Below are 14106 nucleotides of genomic sequence, written 5' to 3' on the forward strand. Positions count from 1 at the left end.
ATGCAAAGTACATCATGAGAAACGCTGGGCTGGATGAAGCACAAGCTGGAATCAAGATTGCCGGGAGAAATATCAATAACCTCAGATATGCAGATGACACCACCCTTATGGCAGAAAGTGAAGAGGAACTAAAAAGCCTCTTGATGAAAGTGAAAGAGGAGAGTGTAAAAGCTGGCTTAAAGCTCAACATCCAGAAAACTAAGATTATGGCATCTGGTCCGATCACTTCATGGCAAATAAATGGGGAAACAGTGGAAACCATGGCTGACTTTATTTTTTGGGGCTCCAAAATCACTACGGATGGTGACTGCAGCCATGAAATTCAAAGACGCTTGCTCCTTGTAAGAAAAGCTATGGCCAACCTAGACAGCATATTAAAAAGCAGATACATTGCCAACAAATATCCGTTTAGTCAAAGCTATGCTTTATCCAGTAGTCATGTATGGATGTGAGAGTTGGACTATAAAGAAAGCTGAGAACCGAAGAACTGATTCTTTTACACTGTGGTGTTGGAGCAGACTCTTGAGAGTCCCTTGTACTGCAAGGAGATCCAACCAGTTCATCTTAAAGGAAATCAGTCCTGAATATTCATTTGAAGGACTGATGCTGAAGATGAAACTCCAATACTTTGGCCACCTAATGCAAAGAGCTGACTCACTGGAAAAGACTCTGATGCTGGTAAAGATTTAGGCAGGGGGACAAGGGGACAAAAGAGGATGAGATGGTTGGATGACATCATGGATTCAGCAGACATGAGTTTGAGTAAACTCTGTGAGTTGGTGATAGACAAGGAGGCCTGGTGAGCTGCAGTCCATGGGGTCACAAAGAGTCAGACATGACTGAGTGATTGAACTAAACTAGCTGAAATAATTATAGAAATGTACATTAAAATAGTTAGAAATAATTTTTAATTTATCATAGTGACAAAATTTTACAAAAAGATATATCAGCTCGGCCACTCAGTGGACATGAGTTTGAGTGAACTCCAGGAATTGGTGATGGACAGGGAGACCTGGTGTGCTGTAATCCATGGGGTGGCAAAGAGTTGGACACGACTGAGCGACTGAACTGAACTGATGAGTGTCAGAACAAGACTTCTTTCTCATAATGTTAGAAGGAGCAGAAATCAGACAGATTTTTAGTAAGGAAATTTGAGTAAAAAAATATGTTAATTTCCTATAATGTAAATAGCTTGATTTGATAATCTAGATCTCGAATTCACTTGCCATTATCTGCACCTGGTATTATTTTACACACACAATAGATTTAATTTTTTACTCAGTTATTGCTAAAAGTATTTACTCACACCTCTGGATTGAATTATTTATTCAAAAACACATTTCCTTGCCCCATTTAGATGACATTAAAAGTGTTATTCTAGATAATATGGGATTTTGATAGTTATTTATCCCTGGGATTTTCTTCTTACTAAACCAAAATAGAAACATTTGAGATATATATGTATATAATATTTGTTGGCTTAGAAATCAACTCCAAAGAATAAAGGTCTAGTTTAAATCATTCCTAAAATAGCTGTTAAAACAGGCTCAGTTATAACATATTCTTTTCTTCCTATCTTGTCTCCTTCAATTTCTATATCTAAATTCTAACATGTATCTTAATTACTCCCATGTTCAGGTCAATTATTATTAACTATGCCTTTAGTATGTTTCATACCTTTGCTGTGAATTATAAGGAAGAAAAAAATGAATATGGTATAGCTTAGCCCTCAAAAATCTGGCTGGGGAAGCAGACTTGTATATAACAAACAGCAAAGATATTAGGACAGAAGTGGTAAACATTATAAGAAATAAAGTTCAGCAGAGGCAAGGAAGAAGAAAAAACTAATTCCAACTTGTGGGTTAAAAAAATTTCCTTGAGTTGGCATTTTATGCACATTATATAAGACTGATACTTAAATATTGTCTGCAAAATTGTATGTTTCCTTTCTGTCTTGCTTCCTCTTTCTTTCTGTTTCTCTCTTTTTCTTTCTTTTTACAGTTATGTTCCTTAATTTTTTTCAAATCAATACATATTTTGCAAAGTCCTAGAAGAACTTATATGATTTAACGAGATTGTTTAGTAACTCCTTGGTGAAATAAAAAATTTTTCTCTGGTGTTTCCTTTCTAGAAGTCCAGATTTATTGGAGAATAAAATTAAGATGAGAACACATATCCATATATTTATCAATTTGATATTCAGTGGTATTAGTAAAGGTATTGATGAGAAATTTAAAATCTTACTTCTGAAATTTAAAAATAATGATAAAAATGTTGCTATGATATTTATTGCTTTGTGTGTGCATTATATTCATCATAGTAACTAGGAAAAATTAAAAGTTAATGCATCTTACATAAAGTTTGAATTACTGTAATTAAAAAAAAATTTTTTTTTTAGTTGTTACTTAGGTTTTTGGCAACTTTCCCTGCAACATAGTTGAATCTTTTCTATTCATGAGTCACCAACACATGGGAAAGACAAGTACTATTTCATTTAACTCCAAAGTCCTCTAAGCGTTTGTTTCTCTCTGATCCTTCAAAATGTCGCAGGCCGCCTTATATTCCTGTCTTTCGCCAATTTGTACCATTCTCTTGGTGCTCCTCCCAGTACATATATGTACCACCCAGCCCTGCCACAGACACCATAACACTTCAATAAGTCAAAGAAATGTTGAGTTTTGTTCCTTGTTTTTCATTTTGAATGAGGGAAAAAAAATCTGCAAGTTGCCTCATTGGTAGGGAACAACACATTGCCCTGCTGCTGCTGCTGCTAAGTCGCTTCAGTCGTATCCGACTCTGTGCGACCCCATAAACGGCAGCCCACCAGGCTCTCCGTCCCTGGGATTCTCCAGGCAAGAACACTGGAGTGGGTTGCCATTTCCTTCTCCAATGCATGAAAGTGAAAAGTCAAAGTGAAGTCGCTCAGTTGTGTCCGACTCCTAGCGACCCCATGGACTGCAGCCCACCAGGCCCCTCCGTCCATGGGATTTTCCAGGCAAGAGTACTGGAGTGGGGTGCCATTGCCTTCGACACATTGCCCTAGCTATGGGCTAAGAGTAGAAACAAGACTACAGTGGTGAAAAGTGGCAAGAGGGAGGAACAAAGGGCAGGGGCAGGGACCAGAGAGCTTTCTGGCATCTGTGAAAGGAAAGGAAGTGCAAGAACTGAACTCTCTGTCTGGAGCCTATTCCCATTGCCTTTCTGCTCAGGGAACCATTGCTCATCATTTAAACCTCAATTCAGCTGTTACCTTCTCTATGCAATCTTTCATGATTGCTCCCGGAGTGACTAAGCGCCTTGTGTGTGTGAGTGCATGTTCAGTCGTGTCCCAACTCTTTGCAACCCCATGCAAAGCATTATTTCTATTTGATTTTACACAAACTTCAATAAAGGCAAGTATTACGCTGTTTTGTGTTACCAGCATGAAGATGTGATTTTCTTACAAAGCAAGAGTTCAACCCCTGTTCCTGAAAAAGAGAATACTTCTAAGTTGCTGGAGTTATGGCCTGAAATGCTCCTAAGTTGAAGAAATGTTTCTCAGTGAAGAAAGCAGCCAGGCTGCTTTTTAATTTTGTTGACTGGGTTATGCAAGTTGAGTGCCAGTACCGAATTGCCTGATACTGTAAAGGAGGAGGAGAGAAGTTGGGTAAGTAGATAAAAGTAGGGAGATAACAAGCCTAGAAAATAAAACAAAACTCTCAGGTTTTAAAAAAGTGAAAGAAAATGCATTACATGCTGAAGTATTTCCAAACTGCAATAGTTGTGGGGATGATAGTGAGATAATATATGACAAGTGTTGGGTCCAGCCTCCAAATATCTGTGGGTGAAATTCGAGCTTCCCACATGGGCTCTACTTGTTTGTTGACAAACTATACTCCCCTGAAGGTGAGCTAATGGCAAACATATGCTTTTTCATTTTTACATTTCCAGTAATTCACATAGTACACAGGCTATCTGTTTAGTGAATAATGGTGGGAAGAATAAAAAGGAGGAGACCAAATTGTGTCTAAGCACAGAGTGAGAAACTGAGTGAGTTAGCTTGACCTAGCCATGCTGGTACTAGTGCAGTCACTAGATATGCCAGGGATTTTGTATATGTGGGAAGCCCCAAATGTTTATCACTCAGTATCAAATATATGGGCATCCCAGGTGGCTCAGTGGTAAAGAATTCGCCTGCCAATTCAGAAGATGTAGGAGACTGGGGTTTGAACCCCAGGTGGGAAAAATTCCATGAAGAAGGAAATGACAACCCACTACAGTGTTCTTGCCTGGAAAATCCCATGGACAGAGGAGACTGGAGGGCTACATATAGTCCATGGGGTCACAAAGAGTAGCACATGACTAAGCACATGTACATCAAACAGATAACTTAAGTATATTTCTTTCCGTTAATCTGTCACCTTGGCACCTTCATTTCGGGAACCTAGAGCAAAATTCCCATCATACCTGTGCCTAAAGAAAGCCTTTATTTTCTAGAATAAAGAAACAGAAAGTCTTTCCCCTATGTGTGTTATGCAGCTGATCTGTGGTTTCAGTATTCCAAAATCTGGTGCTAGTAGTCAGAAGATTTTGTTGTTCTTTTCATTAAGAAACTCAGAATAACAATTATATATTACAATAACATTTTTAAAGTTACATTCTGGTTTTAAATATAATAAGTCTTGGAAATTTTTACTCTAAAATCACAGTGTACATCAAAAAAATGAATATACATTCAGAATGTGTGTTTCAAAGCATCACTGTTTGGATAAAACTGAGGGAAATTTGTGTTTAAAACAGACCAATATATAAACATTAAAAAAGAAGCAATTCTAGTGAAAATAAAATCTTAGATAAGATTTATTATGTTATTATGTTATTCACTTCAAATGTTAGACTTGGAGAACCTAGAATCTCCTTTCCATTTTTTGAAAGTGGATCTGAAGCCTGGCTGAAGTAGGGAAATGTGAAAACTATGGCTTAATTTTAATAGAAGAAAAAAAATCAATATTTTAGGGCTATCCAGTGAAAATGAGAATGAATTTCAAATGTTTTTTAGCTAGGCCAGTTACATTTTTCTGTGGTTTTTCATTCTATCCAGTAGGTTATCATGCTTGCATAGTTAAAAATGCCAGAGGAATGCACTTAACTGCAAAATGCAGATCAGAGAAAAATATTGTTTATATAGTGGGAGGTGAGATTGTTCCTGTAAGTGAAAAGCCTCAAGATACCTTTCAACTAGCCCAGTGTTAACAATCTCTTAAATTTTAATATTCTTGGCTTGTTCCTACATGTTTTGCTCCAGATTATTCAAGTTCAGCCATAGCAGTCCTGATAGTTTAGAGATAACGTTTCCTCTAAACTTATTACTTGCATCTTCTCTTAACATTCATATCATGACATTTAAGAAATTTAACATATTTATTAGCTCCTCAGCTTTTATCAAATCATTCAAGAAGGTTCTACACGGCAGTTAAAAAAATAACCCACAAAATAGAATTCTTAAATGATTGCTTCTTTCTTTCCAAGCCTTATACCAGTCTGCAACTATCATTCTAAATTAGAGACAAAGTGACAAATTTTATTAAATAATATAAATTTACATCTTCTAAAAGTTAAAAAGTTTTACTCAACTTCTCTCCAACCTGTCTGGGAGATAACCTGCATATACATTGAGAGTGCAACAGAGATGAGAAGTCACTGAGGCAATGCCCACATCGGTGTCTGTGTCTTGTGAATATTGCCGTATTTCCACAGTGAATAGACAAAAGAGTATCTTCTAATAATATCAAGGGACTAGTGCAAGTGCTAGCCCTAATTGGTCATTTCAGTCTGATTGCTGTAGACACTGCCCCATATTATTAACTCTTCAAATGAGAAGAGTCTTCCTGGTTCTCATTGCCAGGAAATAGCCAAGGCATATGATGTAAAAATCCATAAATAGTGGGTTTATCCCAAGTTAACCTTTGAAATGATTTTGACCACTACACTCAATCTAGCCTTAAATAAATTACATTAGTTTACTCCAAACTGGTTGAAATATTCCAGAACAAAGAACAGTTCATCTCAAAATTAATTTAGCAACAGGTTTTACATGATGGCATGCTGCTGCTGCTGCTGCTGCTAAGTCACTTCAGTCGTGTCCGATTCTGTGCGACCCCAGAGATGGCAGCCCACCAGGCTCCCCTATCCCTGGGATTCTCCAGGCAAGAACACTGGAGTGGGTTGCCATTTCCTTCTCCAACGCATGAAAGTGAAAAGTGAAAGTGAAGTCTCTCAGTCGTGTCCAACTCTTTGCGACCCCATGGACTGCAGCCTGTCAGGCTCATGGCATACCAGCTGCTAACCACGGAGACCAGCACAACCTCATGAGTTTCTTTTTTGGCTTCAGTTTGAAATTTATTATGCATTTTGGGTTCTTTATTAAAATTCTGTGCTTTATTTCATTAGCCTCTGTGTTAAACACTGTACCTGGCACATAGTAGGAACTGAAACTGTGATAAATAAGTTTCATTGAACATGCTTTGTGTTCTTCTTTCAGTGAAATCCTTAGAGAAAGATATGCTTCTTTGAAGCATTAGTGCTGGGACCGTGAAAGGGTGCAGTTGAAACGATGGCTTTAAAGATAACATCCAGGCATTGAGCTTGGGACTCCCACTGAAATTTTGCCCTCAAAACAGCTATCTGAAAACCCGGGCCCAGTGTGTGGGTGACAAACTACGATTGAACCTGACTCCAAAGCAGGGGGCGGGGGAGGGGGCGGAATTTACCTGAAGGACTAGTCATTACATTTACTTCCCATGAAAAACTATTTACCTATATAAGTAAGGTGAACACTGAACATGTTCATGTAGATGGAAATGTTGCTGTAACAAATAATTTACATCTGCTGATCAACAAGCATTTTGTCAGCAGAAGTAGCTCTTATACAAAACAGTAAACAGGAGTAAGGAGTAAAGTGGTCCATGCTTGGTTAGCCCTAAACAAGCAAATCGGAGAAGGCAATGGCACCCCACTCCAGGACTCTTGCCTGGAAAATCCCATGGAGGGAGGAGGCTGGTAGGCTGCAGTCCATGGGGTCGCTACAAGTCAGACAAGACTGAACAACTTCACTTTCACTTTTCATTTTCATGCATTGGAGAAGGAAATGGCAACCCACTCCAGTGTTCTTGCCTGGAGAATCCCGAGGACGGGGGAGCCTGGTAGGCTGCCGTCTAGGGGTCGCACAGAGTCGGACACGACTGAAGTGACTTAGGAGCAGCAGCAGCAGCAAACAAGCAAATAATCCAAAGAATTGCCACCCTCCCCACTTTGCTAAAGGGAGTGAAAATATGATTGTCTTTAGAAAATTCCAGTGTGTATATATGGTAGACACAGTTCATGTAGCTAGCCTTCCCCAGCTTCCTTTATGAACTCATGTTCCTGGAAATAACTTAGGGCAAACTGGGGGTGAAGTAAGAAAACCAGATAAGCCAAAGCTTTTCCTCTCTCTCAGTCCTTTCTTCCTTGCTTTAACTGATTTGTTCTTCAATTTTGGCTTTAGCTTAACTGATTTTTTTTCTGTCACAGATGTTACTAATGATGCATAAATTGCTGGAACCAATGTGGAAAATATTGCACAAAAGAAATGCTATCCTTTTAGTTTTATTGCCAGGTATAATTGATTCCATACAGTCTGGCCATCATTTTAGTTATTCTATTTCTTCCAGCACAGAAATATATGATCTCCCACTGACTTTTGATGTTTTAGTTCTTCTCAGTACTTAATGATATCAATTCTTTTGGGGAGAATGAGATAGAGTAAAAGAGTCATGTTTACTTAACTGCTCAAAAACTTGAAAATAGGAAGTGACCATTTAAATACCTCACTGACTTTGCTTTATTTTTTCATTTATTTATATTTTAACTCATTTTCCAATGATCAACCATGATTTGACTTTTATAGTTTAAAATCTACCTTATCAAGGTTAACAGTCTATAAAATGTGCTGAAGTTCTCTTAAAAATGTATAATTATAGTACCTTTGCCATAAAGCCTCCTTAAATAATGTCTTATTTGTATTTGAGGAGCTTTCTTTAAATATTCAGCTTTAGATTATAAAGGGTTTTGCAACTAACTTTATACTTAAACAAAACCCCCACAATTATGTCTACCCCCTGAATATTTCTATGCAATAAGTTCTTTCCTCATGAGTCATACATCACAGAATCACACTGAAAAATAAATCACTCAAACTTTTTAAATGATTAACTTGACATTTTTATGGTAATGTGTATTTTGAGTAAGTTGAAACCAGGAAAAAAAATAGTAAAAATAAGCTACCTGGTTTATGTGCTGTGTGCTCAGTCATTCAGTCATATCTGACTGTTTGTGACCCCATGGACTGTAGCCCACCAGGCTCCTCTATCCATGGGATTTTTCCAGGCAAGAATACTGGAGTGGGTTGACATTTCCTTCTCCAGGGGATCCTCCCAGTACAGGGATGGAACCTACATCTCCTGCATTGATAGGCAATCTCTATTGTGCTGAGCCACCTGGGAAGCCCATCCCTGGTATATATACCTGTTCATTTGTTCACTGTGCAGTGAGGTCTCCTACATAAAGGCAGACTTTGATGATCTCACAGCTTTCTTTTCTTCTTTATATTATTATCCATAAATGATGTAGGTCATACTTGAAGAGATAATAAAAAGTTGGAATATGATGTCCAAAGCATCCCTCTCACTCCCAAAAGCATCTTTATTTTTTTTCAAATTATTCCAGAATGTTTATTAAAAAGCATTTGCAAAACACATGGAAACATTTGCAGAAATGTCACATAGCCAACAGAAATGGAATACTTTTTTTAATATCAGTACCTTTTTAGATCTTTAGATCTGCTCACCATTTGGTGTTCTTGAGAAGTCAAAGAAAGGGATAATTAAATACAAATTACATTTCCCTGTATCTAAACAGAATTATTTTATCTTATGTCTACCTAATCTATTTATGGCAGTATAAGACTTCAAGACTGTGTTAGAAGAACTTGTAAACTGCCAGAACATAGGTTCTAACCTTGTCTATAAGTTAAGCACAAAAAAATTAAGCAATATAATAAGTATATTTGAAAATAATGATGGAAATCTATCAGAAACAAGACATAAAATGCATAGTTTTGTGTTTTAGAAGCACCTATTAAATAGATAGTTTGTGTTCAGAGAAACCCAGGGCTTCTTTCTATTAGTTAAATGGAAATAGACATCTAGCATATATTGAAAGGCATTTTTGTAATAAAACCTTCACTTTGCATCAGTCTAAACTATGACTTTATTTTTTTTAATTTTTTTTTCTTTTAAATTTTATTTTATTTTTAAACTTTACATAATTGTATTAGTTTAAATCCATGCTAATGATAAATGCTAGTTACTGAAAGGTAGTAAAAGGTGTTTGTGACCTTTTCAATCAGTTGTTTAAGACGTAGTACAAGTGTCTGATTTTGCCATAGCGATGCTTAAAGTAAGGTGCCATGTGCTCATCTAATATGATGCCGAGTAACTTGTAAGACCCAAAGAAAGTCTTATAGGTACAGATAATTGTGCCTTAATTGTTTTTATTTCCAAGAGAATTTGCTTTATTCCAGTTAGAAGCTTGCTCTGTAAAGAAGCATATTGCATTTCCTGTTTTCATTTTCATTTGGAAACTAAGAGCAAGGGGAGCCATCTGTTTGCCGGGGCTGGTGACGCAGGCAATCCTGCTTCCCTTGGGTCCCTGATTGGCTCCCACGAGTGAATGTTAGGGACAAAGCTGGAGAAACCAAGGTTCCAAACCTGAAGATTAAGAGCCACAGCTGCCAGCAGCCAGGCGTTATCCCTAAGCTATAGTTCAGGTTGTCATCTCTGAAGTTTGCCTTGAAACGTTAAACGGGGGAAATAAAATTACTTGAACTTATTTTTATGTCAAAATTCATGGTAGTTCAAGAAATATATTTTGAACTCACTCAAAATAGTGAATTTAAGGAAATGTATTATTAAATAAAGACTTTTCGTCAACTCATATAATTGAATGTTTTCATTGGGCAAAAAGGCAGAAACATAATCAGTTTTGTTGTGGAAAAAAGAAGTGAACCATTTTTCAATTTGTGTTACAAGTATATTTCTTCCTTTTTTTAACTTTTTTTTTTTATGGTGACATGAAAATTCGCTTTTTTATCACTGTCCTTTGCCTCTAGACAAATTAATAGATTCCTATATTTTAATCTTCATTTCCATATTGTTGATTCCCAAGTCTCTTGAATACGCCAACCTAGGCTGAAGCACAGATAAGCTCTGGAGTAAGAGAAATAAATCCCACTACACATGCACATCTCAGGATATCTTGAGGACAACGCAGATTTATTACATCCTGAACTGAACTCTAATCCGTACTCCTCCTAAAAATAAAAACATAAATAAAAACTATCTCCCCTCTTCTTCATTATCACGATCTAATCTCAGCCTAGAAATCAGAAAGCCACTTCAGGAGCCCTCTTCAGCCCATTTCACTCCCTCTGCTACGCCCAATTAGTGACCAATACATGTCACTGATGTCACTTAACATTTGGCTTTTTTTTTGGCGGGGGGAGGGTGGGTAGAACTGTCACCACTATCATGATTTCATAATTATAGTTTTTATCTCTTCATCCCCCACGTATATCCCATCTCTATGCTACTTTCAGAGTAAAATTATTTCAGTGTAAAAAAGCTAATCTTATCTCTTAAAAATACTGTCCTCTGCTTTCCATTCCATCAGATTCAAAGTTTAGTGTAATGTATAAGAGGCCCATGACCTGATCACCTTATTGCTTTTTTATACTCCCATCTCTCCCCTATACTTGTGGCTTTCTGTCCTACGCAAACACCATATATACCAACATTACATATGTATATAAGAAATTAAATTACTTGAAAGAATCTTGCTCTATTATAACTCCAGCCCTTTGTAAATGCCAGTTCACCTATCTCCTTTTTCCACAGTTTGCTTTTGTTGGGGTGATGCATTCACATTAAGATTAAATATCACCTCCTTAATATAATCACCCTGACCCCTGAAAGATTATCAATCCTTCCTTGTGCTTCCCTCAGGCTTCCCTGGTGGCTCAGATGGTAAAGAATCTGCCTGCAATGCGGGAGACCTGGGTTTGATCCCTGGGTTGGGAAGATCCCCTGGAGAAGGTCATGCAACCCACTCTAGTATTCTTATCTGGAGAATCCCCATGGACAGAAGGGCCTGGTGGGCTACTGTCCTTGGGGATACAAAGAGTCAGACACACGACTGAGTGACTAAGCACACTTCCTTGTGCTATCATGGTAGCTTATGTACCTACTTCTCTTTCTGACAGTTCGTCTGTGACTGTCGACTTTGCAGATTTCCTCACTAGACTTGGAGAAAGGTAAGTGCAGAAATCCTATATTATTCATGTTTGATTTCTCAGCACTTTGTCACTCTGCTTGGACATTTTTGTACAAATGATGACCTGGAAATATACCCACTATGCCTTAAAAGACTGGAGAAATAATATTTTCTAAAGCATGATGAGTGTCAGTGTATGAACGGATCCATTTCTCTAATACCTTAAGGACAAAAATACTGACAGGATGGGATGAGAGTGAGATCTGAAAACAACAAGTTACAGTTTGATGATCATTTGCTTCACTCAACACTATTAGTGTTAATCACTCAGTCATGTCCAGTTCTTTGCAATTCCATGGACTGTAGCCCACCAGGCTTCTCTGCCCGTGTGATTTTTCCAGGCAAGAATAGCTTGTCATTCCCTTCTCCAAAGGATCTTCCCAACCCAGAGATCAAACCCAGGTCTCCTGCATTGCAGGCAGATTCTTTACCATCTGAGCCGCCAGGGAATAAACACAAGTATTAGAGCATTTCTCAAAATCCCATCACCATACATGCTTTCGTTTTAGCCTCAAACTATCATCTGGACAAGGAGATATTTACTTATTTTACTGATGAAGACACTAATTACTAGACAGGTTAAATGATTTCGCCAGGCAGAAAGTTAGAAAATGTAGGCAACAAGAATTAAACCCATAACCTCTGGCTATGAGTCCAAAGTTCTTTCCTCTCACATCATCAACTGTGCAAATAAGGTTCAGACATGTATTTTTGACGTTGGATGTATGGAGTCTTTCATAATCTCTGGTCAGATGCTGAAATGAAGTTAGTAGTGTAAGAGATTTAGTGAGAGATAACCCCCAGGATCATAGGAAGCAGGACTGGGCAGAGAGAGACTCGGATTATAACGCACGTATGACAATCTTAGTCAACCCAAAGGATAACTCAGGAGCACAGCTGGCACATCAGGTAAGTCTTTCATTGCAGAAATCGCCAGGCTCTGCTGTCCTCATTCTGCCCAGTCATTGACAGGGAGCTACTCTGGGAGTACTTGACCTTGGCTTGAAAGTGAGGCCCATCCTTCAGGCACTAACAGCCGGAGGCTGTCAGCTAAAATTGCAACTAAATGGCAAGGTCTTTCTTGAAGGTACAGCAATAGTAACTGTATTCACATATAAGCAGTCGAGCTAAATAGGAATCTAAACAATTTTGGAAATGATGCAGCAAGAGATAAGCAGTGAATTAACCCAGATTGCAGAAAAGAACTTAGCTCTGAGGTGGTATTAGAGTAATATATATTTTAAAGTCTTGTTTCTAGAAAAGTGTGAACCAAAAGTTCACGTGAGCTATATTACTTCATGAATTTGTCTTCCTTCTCCAAGAAAATAAGTTGGCCATGGTCAATGACTATTTTCTAACAGTCTTCAGAATATGAGAAAGTATTTCCTTATGAGTCACATAATTCTATTTTGGTGCCTTGTAAGCAAGTTTGTACATGAAACATGAAAATGGAAAGCAGCTGGCTTCAAAATTTTGTATATGAGAATTTTCTTTAGTAGCTTATTAGTTTATAGAATGCATAAGATGGCTTAGAATTACTATAGCCCAAAGTTACCAGATGATTCCTGAAAGGCAAATCCAGTTTCAGTATCAAGAGAACTTAAAGCATAAAAATACAACATACTGTTCCAAGGATTCTTAAGTAAGAAAAATTTGTAGAGATGCATGGCTAAGTATTGGATAAATTAATCAGCTTGAGATTGGTGGCAATAATGTTGTTAGAAAAACTATTGCTGAGCTGTTTCTCAGTTTCCATCCTGTATATATTATAGCAATGCTTATGAATATTTTGCTAAAGTGAAATAGAGTTAGCTATCTATAGGTATAAATAAATTTATCTACTGATTTACAGATGCAATGTTACTTAGATTAGTAGGTGTGTCCAAATCATTTAGAAGTCAAGCAGATACAGTTCAGCAACTAAACTATTTTCAAGACAGTTGAAAACCACTGGCTTATATTTTTCAGAGGATTCTGAAGAGAATCAAAATGTATCATTCTCATCAATATTTATAACATTCCCCTTACAACACCCTTCCTATAATGATGACATGTATAGTCATCATTCTTCCTCCATCCCCAACAAATATTTTTTTTTCTTTTCCTCCACTTCCTTTTCTTTCCTGTCTTTTATTATGAAAGTCAATTTAGTCAATCTTTAATAAGCTAGAACCTTTTTAATTTCAGGGAGAGGAGAAAAAGAAATATTAATCTGGTAACAGCAATATTCTCTTTGAGTAAGGAATATCATGAATACAAACTAATTAATATAACTTTTGTTCTAGTCACATTTTGCAGAACTCAAAATTCACAATTTTATATAATGTTCAGGCATTAAGGAAAAACATTTTTAGAATATCTGAGTCTTAACAGAATCCCATTTCCTAATAATTCCTGGAATTCTTACTTACAAGACAAATCCATCTTCAATGCTGCTAACTTTACAGTTAGCATCTGGGCCTTTAACAAGCTTTGCCCTTAGGTCACCTCCTGCAGGCCCAAGGTAAGGATTCCTAGGATTTCTGCTACTTACACTATACATGCTTCTCTCTATGTATGGTCCCAATGCATGCTACAATGTATTTCCCTGGTTATGGTAACCAAATTGTGATGGTACATAAGACTTCAACGAATGGCTGAGGACAATACAAGAAAACAATCGAACAAAAACTGAGTTAAATTGAATAATCTCTCAGGGAT

The 14106-nt window shown here is 37.3% G+C and overlaps 1 pseudogene; it reads left to right on the plus strand.

Moving 5' to 3' along the window:
- The first annotated feature begins 11300 nt into the window (after positions 1 to 11300).
- LOC105005090 overlaps positions 11301 to 14106 on the plus strand; it is a 31244-nt pseudogene continuing 28438 nt past the window's right edge.

Source organism: Bison bison, unplaced genomic scaffold, assembly GCF_000754665.1.
Source record: "Bison bison bison isolate TAMUID 2011002044 unplaced genomic scaffold, Bison_UMD1.0 scf7180017864485, whole genome shotgun sequence".
In the NCBI taxonomy this organism is placed as follows: Eukaryota; Metazoa; Chordata; class Mammalia; order Artiodactyla; family Bovidae; genus Bison; species Bison bison.